Raw genomic sequence first — 18,064 nt, forward strand, 5'->3', positions numbered from 1 at the left:
ATAGTGTGAGAATAATACGTGTTAACTATTCTTTAAATTTTGGGTAGAATTTTCCTGGCTTCCCAGGGACTTTTGTTTGCAGAGATTTTTGATAACTGATTCAATTTGTTTGCTGGTTATGGGTCTGCTCAAATTTTCTATTTCTTCTTGTTTCAGTTTTGATCGTTTATATATTTCTAGGAATGTTTTTAACGTTTATTTATTATTGAGAGACAGAGAGACACAGAGCATGAGCAGGGGAGGGGTAGAGAGAGGGGGAGACACAGAATTTGAAGTAGGCTCCAGGCTCTGAGCTGTCAGCACAGAGCCCGACATGGGGCTCAAACTCACAAACTGTGAGATCATGACCTGAGCCACCCAGGTGCCCCTATTTCTAGGAATTTATACATTTCTTCCAGATTGCCCCATTTGTTGGCATATAATTTATCATAATATTCTCTTACAATTGTTTGTATTTCTGTGGTGTTGGCTGTGATCTCTCCTCTGTCGTTTGTGATTTTATTTATTTGGGTCCTTTGTCTTTCCTTTTTCATAAGTCTGGCTAGAAGTTTATCAATTTTATTTTTTCAAGGAACCGGCTCCTAATTCCACTGATATGTTCCTCTGTTGTTTTGTTTGTTTCTTTGTTTCTAAATCACTTATTTCTACTCTAATCTTTATTATTTCCCTTCTTCTGCTGGCTTTAGGCTTTATTTGCTGCTCCTTTTCTAGCTCCTTTAGGTGTAAGGTTAGGTTATGTATTTGGAACTTTTCATGCTTCATGAGATAAGCCTATATCCTATGTATTTCCCTCTTATGACAACTTTTGCTGAATCCCAAAGATTTTAGGCGGTGATGTTTTCATTTTCATTTGCTTCCATGTATTGTTTTCATTTCTTCTTTAATTTTCTGGCTATCTCATCTATTCTTAAAATCTTTTTCTTTTAATGTTTATTTTTATTTTTGAGAAAGAGAGATAGGGTGCTAGCAGGGCAGAGAGAGAGGGAGACACAGAATCTGAAGCAGGCTCCAGGCTCTGAGCTATAAGCATAGAGCCCAATGTGGGGTTCCAACCCATGAACCACAAGATAATGACCTGATCCCAAGTCAGATGCTCAACCAACTAAGCTAGCACACTCTCCCCCCGCCCCCACCACATTCCATTCTTTAGTAGGATGTTTAACCTCCATGTATTTGAGGTTTTTCCAAATTTTTCTTGTGGTTGACTTCAAGTTTCATAGCATTGTGGTCTGAAAATATGCATGGTATGATCCCTATGCTTTTGCACTTGTTGAGGCCTGATTTGTGACCCAGTGTGTAATCTATTCAGGAGAATGTTCCATGTACATTTGAAAAAAATGTGTATTCTGCTTTAGGATGAAATGTTATAAATACATCTGTTAATTCCATCTGGTCCAGTGTGTCCCTCAAAGCCATTGTTTCCTTTTTGATTTGCTGCTTAGATGATCTATCCATTGCTATAAATGAGGTGTTAAAGTCCTTTACTATTATTGTATTATTATCAATGAGTTATTTCATGTTTGTTATTAATTTATTTATATATTTGTATCCTTCCAAGTTGGGGGCATAAATATTTACAATTGTTAAATCTTCTTGTTTGATAGACATCTTTATTATGATATAGTGCCCTTCTTCATCTCTTGTTATAGTCTTTGGTTTAAAATCTAGTTTGTCAGCATAAGAGACTCTTAAAAACTGAGAACAAACTGAGGGTTGATGGGGGGTGGGAGGGCGGGGAGGGTGGGTGATGGGTATTGAGGAGGGCACCTTTTGGGATGAGCACTGGGTGTTGTATGGAAACCAATTTGACAATAAACTTCATATATTGAAAAATAAAATAAAATAAAATAAAATCTAGTTTGCCTTATATAAGTATGGCTACTCCAGCTTTTTTTTTTGATATCCATTAGCATAATAAATTGTTTTCCTTTCCCTCATTTTCAATCTGTGGGTGTGTTTAAGTCTAAAATGAGTCTCTTGTAGGCAGCATATAGATAGATCTTGTTTTTGTTTTTGTTTTTGTTTTATCTACTCTGATACCCTCTGTATTTTTATTGGATCATTTAGTCCATTTACATTCAGAGGGTATTGATAGATATCTATAAATGCCATTATGTTACCTGTAAAGTCCATGTTTCTGGAGATTTTCTCTGTTCCTTTCTAGTCTTTTTTGCTTTTGGTTTTTCTGTTCCATTCAGAGTCTCCTTTAATATTTCTTACAGGGCTGGTTTAGTGGTCATGGACTCCTTTAGCTTTTGCTGTCTAGGAAACTCTTTATCTCTCCCATTCTGAGTGAGAGCCTTGCTGGATAACGTGTTCTTGGATGCATGTTTTTCCCATTTAGCACATTGAATATGTCATGCCACTCCCTTCTGGCCTGCAAGTTTCTGTGGAGAGACTGTCTAACCTGATTTGTCTTCCCTTGTATACTAGGGATTTCTTTCCCCTTGCTGCTTTCAGGATTCTTGCCTTATGTCTGTATTTTTTCAAATTTTACTACATTATGTCTCAGTGTTGGCTTGCTTTTGTTGACTTTGAAGTTCTCTGTGACTCCTGGGTTTGGATGTCTGTTTCTTTCCCCAAATTAGGGAAGTTTTCAGCTGTAATTTGCTTAAATAAACCTTCCGCCCTGTTTCCCTCTCTTCTTCTGGGACTCCTACGATACAAATGTTATTATGTTTTATAGAGTCACTAAGTTCCCTTTATGATCCAGTATTTTTCTTTCCCTCTTCTTTCCAGCTTCATTATTTTCCATAATTTTATCTTCTATGTCATATTATTCATTCCTCTACTTCTTCCATCCTTGTGGTCATTACATTCAGTCAGTTATAACATTTTTTATTTCAGCCTGGCTAGTTTTTAGGTCTTTTATCTCTGGAAAGGGACTCCCTGGTGTCTTCTATGCTTTTCTCAAGCCCAGCTCGTATCTTTATGATTGTTGTTTTAAATTCTGGTCCGAGCATATTACCTACATCTGTTTTGATTAGATCCCTGGCCACGACCTCTTCTTGTTCTTTCTTTTGGCATGAATTCCTCCATCTTGGCACTTTGTCTAGGTCTCTGTCTTCTGTGTGTTAGGGAAGCCCATTATGTTTCCTGCTGCTGAGAATGATGGCTATATTAAGAAGAGGTCCTATACTATCCAGGGCCTGGTGCTTCAGGAAGTGTTTCTGATGTATACTGTATGCACTCTGCTGCTTTGTTTTGGCTGCTCTTTCCCTCAGGTCAGTCCTCTGCAGAGTTTCTTCTTGCCTGCAGTAGGGAATGTTTGGACCTTTCCCACTGTGTAGTGAGTTTTAACTAGGTGTGTTTTGGTCTGCTTGTTAAAAGAGGCTAAATCCTATTTCTCCTAGAACTGAAACTTTGCAGCCCTCTATGGTCAGTAGATTTGGTGTATGTGGGGAGTTTGTGCTGGTCTTCTGAGGGAGGGGCCCACTACTCTGACTCTCAGGCATACTTGCCCTAGTTCAGAAGCACCTGCAGACTGCAGGGGGACAGGGCATGGTGTAAGTAGCCCAAGCCTCCACCGTGGGTGCTGTGCTGCTCACTGAAGTCTCCCCATACTGATGGGCAGGGCAAAAATGGCATCAGTCGGCTCTCTCATCCCCAGAGAGGGGAGTTCATGACCACTGCTGCTCAGGAAGCCCTCACAGAAGAGCAAACAACCTCCCCTCATTTGTTCCAGGCTTCCCTTAGATCTCTGCCTTCACCCTGTGTATGTCTGAGTCATTTGCCCACCCAGTGGTACAGTGCTCCTATGTTTTATCTCAGGCAGGCTAGCTGGGTTTCAAAAGTCCAAATTCTAGGGACCGGCATGGCATGGACACATACTGATCCTCTCGGGGAGGGTCTCACCACACCGTGGCAGGTGCCAGTTTGTCCCAGAGGGGCAATTGCATGAACGCACAGGGGCTTGAAGTTTACGGTAAAGCATAGCAAAAAGCCAGTGTCCAGGTTAGTTGCCCTCAGTGGGAAGCTCTGCTCAAATGCTAAGAAACAGGGCTTCTCAGTGGTGTCCACCACCTCTTTGTCCCTGGAGAGGCAAGGACAGATAGAGACGGACAGATACTGACAGTGTATTTCCCAGATACACTCTAAGAATGGGAACTATCTCTCCCAGTGTGACCCAAGGGATCCTCAGAGCACCTGTCTGCTCCAGAGCCTTCTCCACGGGAGCACCTCTGTGCCCACCAGGCTCTACCCGGCAATGGCACAGACTTCTAAAATTTCAGACTCGGAGTTCCACTACTTATAAAAGTTTGCAGTACTCGACCCCTTTTGTTTGCCCCATCAATGGTGTCGGGAAAGTGGTTTTTTTTTGTGTAATGCCCTGTGCTCTGTTTGTTCTCACCCTCTCTCTCTCTTTCTCTTTCTCTCTTTCTCTCTTCCTCTCCATCTCACTCCCTCTTTCTCTCCTCTCTCCCTGATCAGGGCTCTTTCCCTTCTGTATCACCAGGGATTCTTTTCTCCCTCAAATCACATCTCTGCAGCTCCTACCTTCCACAAAGCAGCCTCTAGCTTTTTTTTTTTCTTTTCATTTCTCCCTCTAGCTGTGCAGTTTGTTCTCTCTGTTCTCAGATTGATATTTCAATAAATGCATTCCAATAGTAGTGGTATACCTGCTTAGAAGGCTGTCATTCAATAGGCTCATGTACACCCTCCTCTCCATACCCACAGTGCATTCTGGGTGACTATTGCTAAATGTTGCCCTCTGATATTCTGATTCCTGTCACTGTATTTTCATAGGGATCATTTCCTTGCATTGACATCTTATTTACCAGAATTATCTTCATTTGCTTTTCGATTAAGTAACAGACCATTAATGATTACTGTATCTTGATCTAATTGATCTAATTAGAATATCAGAAATCTCAGCCTGTGTATTGGTTATTACAAGTGTTTAAATAGACACTTATTAGAACATTCCAGGGGCACCTGGGTGGCTCAGTCAGTTGAGCATCTGACTTCGGCTCAGGTCTTGATCTCACGGTTTATGGGTTCGAGCCCGAGTCCAGCTCTGTGCTGACAGCTCAGAGCCTGGAACCTGATTCAGATTCTGTGTCTCTCCCCCTCTCTGCCCCTCCCATCCTCATGTTCCATCTCTCAATAATAAATAAATGTTAAAAATTTAAAAAAAGAACATCCCAAATAATTGCCAAGCATTATTATAAGTTAAGCTATTTAAAGTCAATATGATAAGCGGGAAATATTTCCAGGTTTCCATATTATCAGAATCTTACCCTTCTTCTTGGAGTTTTATACAACACATTGGTGAAAATTTTAAATTAATATTTTCTCTTTTTTATATTAAAACAAGTTAAGAATGAATTTATAAAACATTATCATGTTCTGTGAGACCTTATTTTGATATAATTTCAGACTTACATAAAACCACAAGAATAGTGCAAGCAATTTTCCCTTCTCCTTCAGCCAGATTCATCAATTATTTATATTTTTCCTCATTAGCTCTATATTCCCTCTTTACAAGGAAACTTGAAGACATTGTGCCCTTTTCCCTAGGTTCTACAGTGTATGTCCTAAAAACAAAGACATTTCTTACATAGCAATGAGCAAAATCAGGAAATTTAACATTGAAATAATGCTATTAAGAAATCAATAGTTTGTTTAATTTCTTTTTAAATTGCCCCAATGATGTTACTTTTAAACTATGTTTTCTTTCATTCAGAGTATATACAATACCATGCATTGGATTTAGTTATTTTTGGACTTCTTTATCACTGTATATTTTCATCGTGTTTCTCTGTCACTTCTGACCTTGACATTTTTTCAGAATATCAACTAGTTATTTTGTAGAGTATTCCTCAATTTGAATTATTCTTTTTATTGCATGATTAAATTCAGATTATGTACTTTTTGTGCATTGTCTTTTGTCCTTTTCACTGTATCTTCTTAGGATGCCCATGATGTTGGTTTTCCCAATTTTGATGGCAACATTGATCCCTACCTTAACATTGGTTGGGGTGGTACCAAGGTTGAGATAGTGCCCACCAGGTTTCTCCACTGTGAAGTTATTTTTCTTTTGTTTTCAGTTTGTCGTTAATAAGTAATTTGGGGAGAGGATTTTCTTTGTTTTTTTGGAATGTTTATTTATTTTTGAGGGAGACAGAGCACGAGTGGGGGAGGGGCAGAGAGAGGGAGACACAGAATCCAAAGCAGGCTCCAGGCTCCGAGCTGTTAGCACAGAGCCCGACGCAGGCTCGAGCTCACCAGCCGTAGGATCATGACCTGAGCAGAAGTCAGATGCTCAACTGACTGAGCCACCCAGGCGCCCCGACAGGATTTTCTGAGATTACATATACAGCTTGTTTCCAATATCTGCTCTCTTCCAGTAACTTGTATCAAATAAACACATATATCCTTAGCCCATTTGACCTCTGAATGAACAGAAACAAATGGGTTGATTGAATTGTCGTAGAACCTACTGGATTTGGGGTTAGAACCCAGTTTTTGCTTTCTTGTTTCAAGTTCTTTATATATTTCCCTCATTTCCTTTTTTTTGTGCAAAATCTTGGTAACAGTTTTTTAAACACATAGTATCTCATATTTGGAGCAACTTTGGAGGAACAGGTAAACCTGGGAAGGAGGCTGACTCTGTCATTTGTGGGTTGTGTCATTTTGGAAAGTTGTTTAAAGTTTCTGGATCTCAACTTCTTTCTCTATTAAAGGGGTATAATGTTACTCAAATTTCAAGGTTTCTTTGAGATTACGCATTTCTTTTCTCGTGCACTAACATAGTATCTATAAGATAGTAAGTTGTCAATAAATGCAGATTCTTTCCCCTCCTTATCCCTTCAGGTTTTTTCCCTTGTTTTTGTTGGTTTATTTGTTTGTTTGTTTTCAAATGAGCCTAGCATTTGCCAGGCTCTGTCTATACACTAGGGATACAGCCATGAGAAAACCCAGTATATGCTGAAATGAAAAGACAGAGAACATTCACTGGAAGACTGGTGTTTTGAGAGTTATAGGTATCTGGGAGAAGAGAGTCCCAGGTAGGGGAACAACCATACGAAGGGCCTGAAATGGTCATGTGACTGAAATGTTTGAGGAAAAATAAGGAAGTCAGTATGGCTGGAGCCGAGTAAGTGGGCTGAGAATGGGAAGGAGAAGTTCAAAGAAAGAGTCAGGGGCCAGATTATGTAGACCAATGCCAGCGCTGGAGACTTAATCCTTAGGGAGATGACAGACATTGTGGACTTTGAGGCAGAGGAAGGACGTGTTCTTTCCTCTGTTTTAAGTGAATCACTCTTACGTGTTGAATTATGTCACCAAAAAGATATGTTCAAGTCCTAGTCCCCAGTATTTGGAAATATGGTCTTTGCAGATGCAGTCAAGTTAAGATGAGGTCATACTAGATTAGAGTGGGCCCTAATCTAATATGACCAGTGTCCTTGTGAGAAGAGGGAAATCTGAAAGCGGAGAAGAAATTCACGAAAAGAATGAGGCAGGGGTTGGAATGATGCATCTAGGGGCCAAGGACCATCCAGGATTGCTGGTTACCACTAGATTCTTTCTTGGAGCCCTCAGAGGGACCACAATCTTGCCAAAACTTTGATTTTGGAGTTCAAGCCTACAGAACTGTGAGAGACTAAATTTCTGCTGTTTTATGCCACCCAGTTCGTGGTAATTTGTTATGCTGGCCCTAGGAAATGAACATAGTTGCTTCAGATGTTATGTGAGGACTATAGAGCACACATGGAAGCAGGAGGCTATCCTGTCATCTGCATGAAAGACGGTGGGGACCTGGACAAAGGCAGCAGTGATGGGGATGTAGCTGCTGTTAATAATTATGTGAGGACAACAGGCAGAACCTAAGGTGTAAGTTTAGTGTACTGACCAAGTGAATGTAAAAATATGAAAGAGCGGGAGCGCCTGGGTGGCTTGGTGAGTTAAGCGTCCAAGTTAATTTCGGCTCAGGTCATGATCTCACGGTTGTGGGATTGAGTCTTGGGCTCCACACTGGGCATGGAGCCTGCTGAAGATCGTCTCTCCCACTCTCTCTGGCCATCCCCTGCTCAAACTCTCTCTTTCTCTCAAAAACAAAGCAAAACAAAACAGAACAAAAAGTAAATAAACCAAAAAAAAAAAACCCCTATGAATAAGGGAAATCAACAATGCCTCTAGGAGTTTGGCCTAAGGTACTGGATGAATAGAGTTACGCCCTTGTGAGGTGAGGAGGACCATAGGAGGAGCAGGTGTGGAGGAAACATCCTCAATTCAGTTGAGGTCTGTTACAATTTGACCTGTTAAGCACACAAAGGGAGATTCGAGTGGGCAGTCGGATGAAAGAAGCTAGCATCCAAAGGGAAGAGTTTGGTCTAGATATGTAAATTTGTGTTGTCACTGGGTAATGACATTTAAAGCCATGGGGCTGTGTGAGATCAAATGAGAACAGACAAGGGGATGAATGAGTCCCACTATATTGTCCTAATAATTACTAAATTGCCCAGCAGTGGTAGGTGCTTGTGCTTATATTTGTTCAAGGATGAAAACCTAAAAATTGTTCTGATACATTGAATCACATGTTTGAAATGGTGAGAAATTGGTTTATTTAAATCAGTAATGCTCAGTGTTAGGGGGCTGAGGAATTATTCCAGATAAATGCTAAACACTGGATTGTTGTGGTTCAATCCCATAGATCCTGCTCCCCCCGCAACTCTGAGAAAGGCCCAGAATCTGAACTTTGAGACAAACACGGTAAGAATTTGTGCTGGAGGGATTCACAGGCCACATGTTTAGAGACAATCCTTTGACAGGTCTCTCTGGTTAACTTTTCTCTTGTAGTATTCACACCCAATTTGTGCATTTCCTGTGTTCAAATTTTTGTGTTATCTGATTTTTTAAAATTGTGCCACAGCTGTCTGAATCCCATCCACGACCTCAGATGACAAATGCATGTGGAGATGACGTCAGTGTTTCTGAGTCTGTAAATCATGTCTCGAACAGGAAAGCTGTTGGGGAATAGATGAGCCATGTTGTGTTGGGTGGAAAAGAGTCAGGAGGATGAGGCCCACCCACTGCCTGTGCTTAGTATCAGACACCCCTTGTGTCCCCTCCGCACAGCCTGGAATGTGGCTTAGAATGGCCCAGCCTGGAGGGGCGCCTGGGTGGCTCAGTCCTTTGAGTGTCCGACTTCGGTTCAGGTCATGATCTCGCGGTTTGTGAGTTCGAGCCCCGCATCCGGCTCTGTGCTGACAGCTCCGGAGCCTGGAGCCTGCTTCCGATTCTGTCTCCTCCTCTCTCTGCCCCTCCCCTGCTCATGCTCTCTCTGCCTCTCAATAATAAATAAACGTAAAAAAAAAAAAAAAAAAAAAAAAAAAGGATGGCCCAGCCTGGAAACACAGGAGCCCACATCTCTTACTTCTATTTCCTTCTTCCATCTGCTTCTTGTGCCGCTTTGAGAGGTGTTGGCTCTGTTTTACCTACAGCTCTCCTAATTCTAGATTGATCCCTAATCAGGAAGGCAGCATGACTTCCCCCAAGCTCTGCCTATCCCTAATTGACTCTTTTTATGTTAATATAAATACCTATGAAAAATATATTAGAAATGTCTTACACTAACAGCAGAGTATCTACAACATCAAATACTTTCAAATGCTCTTAATGCTTTCAATTAGTTAATTACAGTGTGTGCATGATTGGAGGAATGGTAGAGGTGAAAATACCTTCTAAACAAGGTGGAGGGTACCAGAGAAAATGGGGGCATGTCTGACGAGAGTTTAGAATTGTGCTCTGCTCTTGCAAAAATAATTGTAGAACTAGCATTTTTTTTTTCAAAAAGAAAGACAATTTAAAAAGGGGAGAGTGAAAACAAGTTAAGGAAAACAAACCTCTTTTAACTAAAATATTTTGGGGTAAAAAAATACTTAAATAGTTTTTATGAAAAAATATCTACAAGTATTTTTATTTTTAGGACATTTTGGTATGTTTTATCCAAAACTGCTAGCAGTTATACTTAGTGCTTGACCAGAGATCCTTTTTTTTTTTTTAATTTGTTTATGACTTTCTTAAGGTCTGACAAATTAAAATGATTGATTCTTAAGGTAGAAAACATGGTTTCGTATACATATACATGGTGACGTGATTACCACAGTCAAGTTAATTAATACATCCATCACCTCATGTGGTTGATTATTTATTTATTTATTGGATGGTAAGAACACTTAATATCTATCTTAGCAAATTTCAAGTGCACAATACAGTTTTATTAATTATGGTCATCATGCCGTGTCTGCTGAAGAGTCTCAGGTTTGGAAATCCCCAAAGAGAGAAAACACTGCCTTGGTGACTCTCATTTTGTCTTAATTACACATGAAGTCATAAGCCCTAACTCATTCACTCGTTCATTCATTATTCCAATGAGCATGTACTATGCTGCAGGTACTAATCAAAAGATAGGTGTTTGAAAAACTACATATGGCCCCTGCCTTCCTAAGATCACATTAGAGTTTTTGGGGATCTTCACATTTCAAGCATTTCAGAAAGGCAAGGGTTGGAAAAGTGGACTGGGGAATCCACGGGGAACAACCGATATCCACTACACCAGATCTTCTCAGACTTTTGAATTCTCTTAGAGCATTTTGTAAGAGGTATGTATACTCGTCAGGGTTCTACAGAGAATCAGAACCAGTCTGTTACATATATAGACTGATTATAAAGAATTGGCTCATGTGCTTATGGAGGCTGAGAATTCCCACGATCCATTCTTTGCAAGCTGGAGGCCCAGGAAGGCTAATGCTATAGTTACAGTCCAAACCTGATGGTCTGCAAATGAGAGCAGCCAATGCTATAAATCTTAGTCTGAATCTGAAGGTCTGAGAACCCAAAGAGCCAATGTCCAAGGACAGAAGAAGATGGAGGTCCCAATGCAAATAGAGAGCAAATTTGTCCTTCCTCTACCTTTTTGTTCTATTGGCCCTCATTGAACTAACTGGATGATGTCCACCCATGTTGGTGAGTCTGTTTTCTTTAGTCAGTCTATCAATGCTAATCTCTTTCTGATACACACTCTCTCTCTCTCTCTCTCTCTTTCTCTCTCTCTTATACACACACACACACACACACACACACACACACACACACAGAAGGAAAGAAATAATGTTTTCCCACCTATCTGGGCATTCCTTAGACTAATGAAGTTGGCACATAAAATGAAGTATCAACAAATGCTGAATAAATATATTTTTTCATATATGTATTTGCTATCCACATATCACCTTTGGTGAAGTGTCTGTTCAAGTCTGTTGCCCATTTTCTAACTGGGCTGTTTGTTTTATTACTGTTTAGAGAGTTCTTTACATATGCTAGGATGTGTGATTTGCAAATATTTTTCCCATTCTGTGCCCTTCCTTTTTTGTTGTAACAAAGTCTTTTGCATAAAACGTTTTAATTGTGAAGAGGTCCAATTTGTTAGTTTTCCCTTTTAAGGATCATGACATTGGTGTCAAGTCTAAGAACTCTGCTTAGTCCTTGGTCATGAAGACTATCTTCTGCTTTTCTCCACAAGTTTGATAATTCTCTTCATATTTAGATCTATAGTCTATTCAAGTTCATATTTTTTAGGTGTGAGCTTCAGTTCCAGGTTCTTTTTTCGTTTTGCCTATAAATGTCTAGGTGTTCAAGCACGACTTTTTGAAATGACTCTGCTTTCTCTGTTGAATCACTTTTGCACCTATGTCAAAACCTATACTTTATGTGGGACTATTTCTGAGCTCTCTATTCTGTTTCATCAATCCATGTGTCTAATTACTTGATATTACCACGTTGTCTTGATTACTATAGCTATACTATCAGTCTTAAATTGCAGGTAGTATGAGTCCTCCAACTTTATTCTTTCTCAAAAATAATTGTGTAGTTCTAATTCCTTTGCCTTTCCATATAAATTTTAGAATCAACTTATCTATAGCTACAAGGAATCCTCCTAGGATTTTGGCAGTAATTATGTTAAAGCTATAGATCAGTTTGGGGGAGAATTGATATCTTTACTATGTTGAGTCTTCCATTTTGTGAACATGGAATGTCTCTATTCAGGTCTTCATTGATTTCTTTCATTAGCATTTTGTGGTTTTCAGCACACAGATCCTATACATATTTGTTAGATTTATATCTAATATTCTTTTATGCTTTTAGGAGTGATTGTAAATGGTAACAAAAAATATTTTAGTGCCAAATATTGAGTATACATATCTTTGAAAACTATATGGATTTCTTCTTACTTTTCCCATTTTGCAGATAAATGCCATACAAGCACGAATGTTTAGAATTTATTGTTCTAAACACACACTCCAAATATGCAGGATTGAGTCTCTTTCACTGACTTACAATAGGGTCTGATATGTAGTAGGCATTATCACTTTGTTAAAACATTTTCAAATGTTTTAATTATTTTTCAATTGATGTGAATGTGACTGTGAATCACACATAATACCCACAAATCCACATGCATATGATGGTTCAATTTATTTACAGAGTGGGACATGCCTCAGCAAGGCTTATCCAAATATCCAGGAAAACAAATATGGGCTGAAAATTCTTTAAAACTTTTAAGCTCTGTGGGGGCCTAAAATATAGGTTTCTTGTTCACTGATTGTGTCTACTGTACTCCAGAAGACAGAACAAGAAGCTCAATGGATATTTTTGAATAATTAAAGAGATGTATAACTAAGGGAAGGAATAATTAAGATAATGAAAAAAATATGACCTCTGACTGCTAAACATGGTTTATATCCTTCCAGACCTTCCCTGTACCTAGAGATATGGTTTCTATTTTTCAAACTTGGATCATTCTATGTTCAGTATTTTTTAAATTAAACTGATGAGTACATGTATTTCCTAAGTTATTAAAAATTCTTTTAATATATTAATGGGTGGGCGATATCCATTGATAGGATCTTTCTAGATCATGTTCTGATATGAATGTTCTACCATTTAAAAAGTCTTTTTATCATTCAATGCCTATCTTATTTTCTAACTTTTCACATGTGTGATTAGCAACTACATACATAAAATGCAGATATATTTATGAATTTTATTATTTCCTTAGGGTACATTGGCGGAAGAACCCGACCCTATATGTACACATAATTTGAGACACATGATACATGTGCAAAATGTCTTTTTTAAAAAGAGTATTCTTTAACTCTTTGGGGTCTTTTGTGGTTCCATACAAATTTTGGAATTGTTTATTCTAGTTCTGGGAAAAGTGCTGTTGGTATTAAGGGGTGCACTTGTCGTGATGAGTACTAGGTAATGTATGGAAGTGTTGAATCCCTATATTGTACACATGAAACTAATACAATACAGTAAAAAAATATGTAAAGTTATGCTTACACACACACACACACACACACACACACACACATGCAAGAAAACCCCCAGAGTTTTCTAATTAATTTTTGCCAAGCAATATTGGGTACTCTTTACACAAAACTTTAGCTAAAACTGAGGATAATTTTATTTTGTCTATTTGATAGTTGAAAATAAATTTTATTCTTTTCATTTTTATTTCACTGGTAACTTGGAAGGCTAAACATTTTCTTCTAAGTTTACTTGCCATAAATATGTCCTATTGTTTTTATGGTTTGTATGTCACCTTAATTCCGCTTCCTCATGCTTGTCTCTAAGAGCAGTGTCTGCAAATTAGCAATTGCATGGATTTTCCTTTCCCCCCCCTCTTCTCCTATTGAATCTTAAGATGAGGGATGTGGTTGCACGTATCCCTTAGAAAACTTTCTGGAGGGGCGCCTGGGTGGCGCAGTCGGTTAAGCGTCCGACTTCAGCCAGGTCACGATCTCGCGGTGCGTGAGTTCGAGCCCCGCGTCAGGCTCTGGGCTGATGGCTCGGAGCCTGGAGCCTGTTTCCAATTCTGTGTCTCCCTCTCTCTCTGCCCCTCCCCCATTCATGCTCTGTCTCTCTCTGTCCCAAAAATAAATAAAAAATGTTGAAAAAAAAAATTAAAAAAAAAAAAAAAGAAAACTTTCTGGAGTTGATGTGGCGATGCACCTGACATAGATATAGAAAGGTGATGGCAAGTTGGCTGAGCCATTGGTTGAGGGGAAGGGGAAGAGTAGACAGAGCAGGGAGTGAATGTGCAAAATTATATTTAGAATAGCAAATGCTAAGGAACTGTAATAAATTTGTATTTCTGTCTCATGGTCTGTGTCCTAAGGAGTAGGTAGAGATAAGTAGATGTGATATCTTATTTTACGTTTAAAAAGTATTTAAATCTAAAAAAAGTATTTGGATCTAACATTTCTGGCTTAACAATATAAATATATTGGGGTGCCTGGGTGGCTCAGTTCATTAAGCATCCAACTCTTGATTTCAGCTCAGGTCATGATCTCATGGTTTATGGGTTTGAGCCCCACACTGGGCTTTTATGTATGTATATATGTGTATATATATGTATATATATAGTGTGTGTGTGTGTGTGTGTGTGTGTGTATCCCTATATATAGATATAGATATATTGATATATAAAAGAGCCATCTTATACAGATTTAGGACTGGCTGTTCATTTTGGAAACTCATTTAACTTCCTCTTATTAGTTTTGGATTTTCTATAAACAAGTATATATATATATATATATATATATATATATATATATATATATATAACTTTTTCTATAAACATGTATATATATACCTTTTAGATGCAATCAAGGTTAAAACTGATACCAAAATATTAGGAAATTTCCCTTAAGATGGGGAGAAACTATTAACTTAGGAAATGATGGGGTTTGATTTCAATAAATAAAATTCAGAAACCTTAAAAACCAAATAATCTTTTGGATGAGTCCTACAGAAAATACCTATTAATATAGTACATAAAAATAAATACAAGTGTGTGTATGATATTTATATCATTTATTTATTCATTCATCCATTGAGATATGAACTATTTAAGAACCATACTAGCCTTGCATTGAAAGAGCAATTTTCAGGAGGCATTTATATTCTAGAAATGGGAACAGAATTATAATTCTAGAAATAAAAGAAAATGAACAGAATACAAAACCTATGTCAGGGTGAGGCCAAAGCCTTTATTCTAGGGAAGTCCTAAAGCACTTAAATGCCATGGTGAGCCTATGATAGTTATCAATTTCTACATTATTATTCCTTCCCCAACCACTTTTCTTTCTTCTGTATATTTTCCACCTTCCTCATTCACTTATTTCAACTCTTCTCTCTTCCTTGGATCTCTGTATGTCTACCCTTCTTCATAATGTAGGCCTCAGCCACCCAGACCTACCTGGCGCCACTGATGCCCCTAAAAGTTGCCACTTCTAGCAACTTTAAGACTGGGTTTACCAATTTGACAATGATACCATTAATACCATTAAAATTCCAAATGTGGAGACATTCACAGCTGAAAATATAACATCAAGAATAAAAAAGGCAACATAGTTTCTGTGGTAGAAAAGAATATTGAACTGGAGCATTAGAAATGTTCTTTGTAAACCAAGATAGTTATTTTTTTTTATTAGTGAACCTTGCTTGCATGAATGTAATGTTTCCTGCTACTTCAGATCCTAAATGCTCTTGGAGAGGTAAGAGGAAATGAGGTGATGGAGATGATGTTTGCAATATTAAAGTGTCTGATGAAGAGAGAGAACCAAAATTATGTAAATAGGCCAGAGATAATGATAGGAGGTGAGATTTCTTGGATAAAGAAGTCAGGTTTACATTAAAAGCAAATTATGTAAAGGATGGGAAAACTATGTAACATCTCAATCATCTAAACATCTCTTCAACGTTTTTTTTTGTTTGTTTTTTTTTTTTTTTTGGGACAGAGAGAGACATAGCATGAACGGGGGAGGGGCAGAGAGAGAGGGAGACACAGAATCGGAAACAGGTTCCAGGCTCCGAGCCATCAGCCCAGAGCCTGACGCGGGGCTCGAACTCACGGACCGCGAGATCGTGACCTGGCTGAAGTCGGACGCTTAACCGACTGCGCCACCCAGGCGCCCTAAACATCTCTTTAGTTAGCTGATGTTTACTGAATGCCTCCAATGAATAAGTGAATTACAGTATTATAATTGAATTGAATAATAATTGAATTGAGGTTGAAAACTGAATAATTTTTCATTCCTATACATGACTTTTTTTCTATGCATACTATGTTGTTTTATTATGATCTTGCTGTCTTTCCTAGAATAAAAACCTGGACACCCCTGTGAGTAGTAGATGATACCTTCCTTGCAGAGAAGGAACAATTCCCGCTATCAGTCTCCTAGGGAGGGTAAGTCAGGTCCTCAGAGTAGACAGTATAACTTGAAATGCAAGCCCCATTTTTTCCCTGTGGTTTTTGTTCTCATAGGTCTATGCTTTGAGAAGTATTCCCAAGTGATAGCAAGAAATGTCCTTAGGTGGGGACATTGTCAGGGAGGCAGGATCCTGTGACTGCAAGCTTAAAGGAGATAAACTGTTAGAGCAGAAATCAATAAAATTGAACACAGGAAATCAATGGAGAAATCAATGAAACCAAAGCAGGTTCTTTGAAAAGATCAATAAAATTGATAAGCCTCTAGCCAGGCTGGCTATGATAAAGAGAGAGAACATAAATTATTAACATCAGAAATGAAAGAAGGGCTATCAGTATAGATCCCATGGACATTAAAAGGAATATAAAGGAATATTATGAACAATACTTTACCCACAAATTTGATGACCTAGATGAAATGGACCAATTCCTTAAAAGACACAATCTGCCAAAACTCACATAAGAAGATATAAATAATCTGAATAGACCTATATCTGTTTAAAATTAAATCAACTATTAATAACCTTACAGAATAGGAGTTACCAGACCCAGATGGTTCACTGGTGAACTCCACCAAACATCTAAGGAAGAAATTATACCAAATCTCTATCATCTCTTTCAGAGGATAGAAGCAGAGGGAATACTTCCTGACTCATTCTATGAAGCCAGCATTACCCTAATACCAAAATGAGGAGGCTATTATAAGAAAACTGCAGACCAGTATCTCTCATGAACATAGATGCAAAAATCCCCAACAAAATCTTTTTCTTTAGTTTTTTTAATGTTTTTATTTATTTTTGAGACAGAGACAGCATGAGCAGGGGAGAGGCAGAGAGAGAGAAGGAGACAGAACCTGAAGCAGGCTCCAGGCTCTGAGCTCTCAGCACAGAGTCTGACTCAGGGCTCAAACTCACGGACTGTGAGATCATGACCTGAGCTGAAGTCAGAGGCTTAACCGACTGAGCCACCCAGGCGCCCCAACAAAATCTTAACCAGTTGAATCCACAGTGTTTTTAAAAAAGTATATATCGGGGCGCCTGGGTGGCGCAGTCGGTTAAGCGTCCGACTTCAGCCAGGTCACGATCTCGCGGTCCGTGAGTTCGAGCCCCGCGTCAGGCTCTGGGCTGACGGCTCGGAGCCCGGAGCCTGTTTCCGATTCTGTGTCTCCCTCTCTCTCTGCCCCTCCCCCGTTCATGCTCTGTCTCTCTCTGTCCCAAAAATAAATAAAAAACATTAAAAAAAAATTAAAAAAAAATAAAAAAGTATATATCATGATATCATGATTAGGTAGGATTTATTCCAGGTATGCATATATCATGATTAGGTAGGATTTATTCCAGGTATGCAAGGCTGAATTATATTCAGAATCAGTTGATTTGATCCATCGCGTCAATAGAGTAAAAAAGGAAAAAGCGCCTGATCATGTCGATAGAGGCAGAACAAAAGCATTTGATAAAATCTAATACCCATTCAGGATAAAAACTTTCAGTAAATTAGGAATAAAGAGAACCTTTTTCAACTTGATTAGGAATCTCTGCAAAAAACACAAGCAAACCCTATAGCTGTAATCATATTTAATGGTGAGAAACTAGAAGCATCCACTAAAATCAGGAACAAGGGATGGATGTCCCCTGTTACCACTCCTATTCAACAGTGTACTGGAAGTCTTAGCTAATGCAATAGGATAAGAAAAGAAAATTAAAAGTGTGCTGTTTGAGGAGGAAGAGATAAAACCATATTTGTTCATAGATTACACAATCATCTGTATAGAAAATCAGAAAGAAT

This window comes from Neofelis nebulosa, chromosome 9, assembly GCF_028018385.1.
Source record: "Neofelis nebulosa isolate mNeoNeb1 chromosome 9, mNeoNeb1.pri, whole genome shotgun sequence".
NCBI lineage: Eukaryota > Metazoa > Chordata > Mammalia > Carnivora > Felidae > Neofelis > Neofelis nebulosa.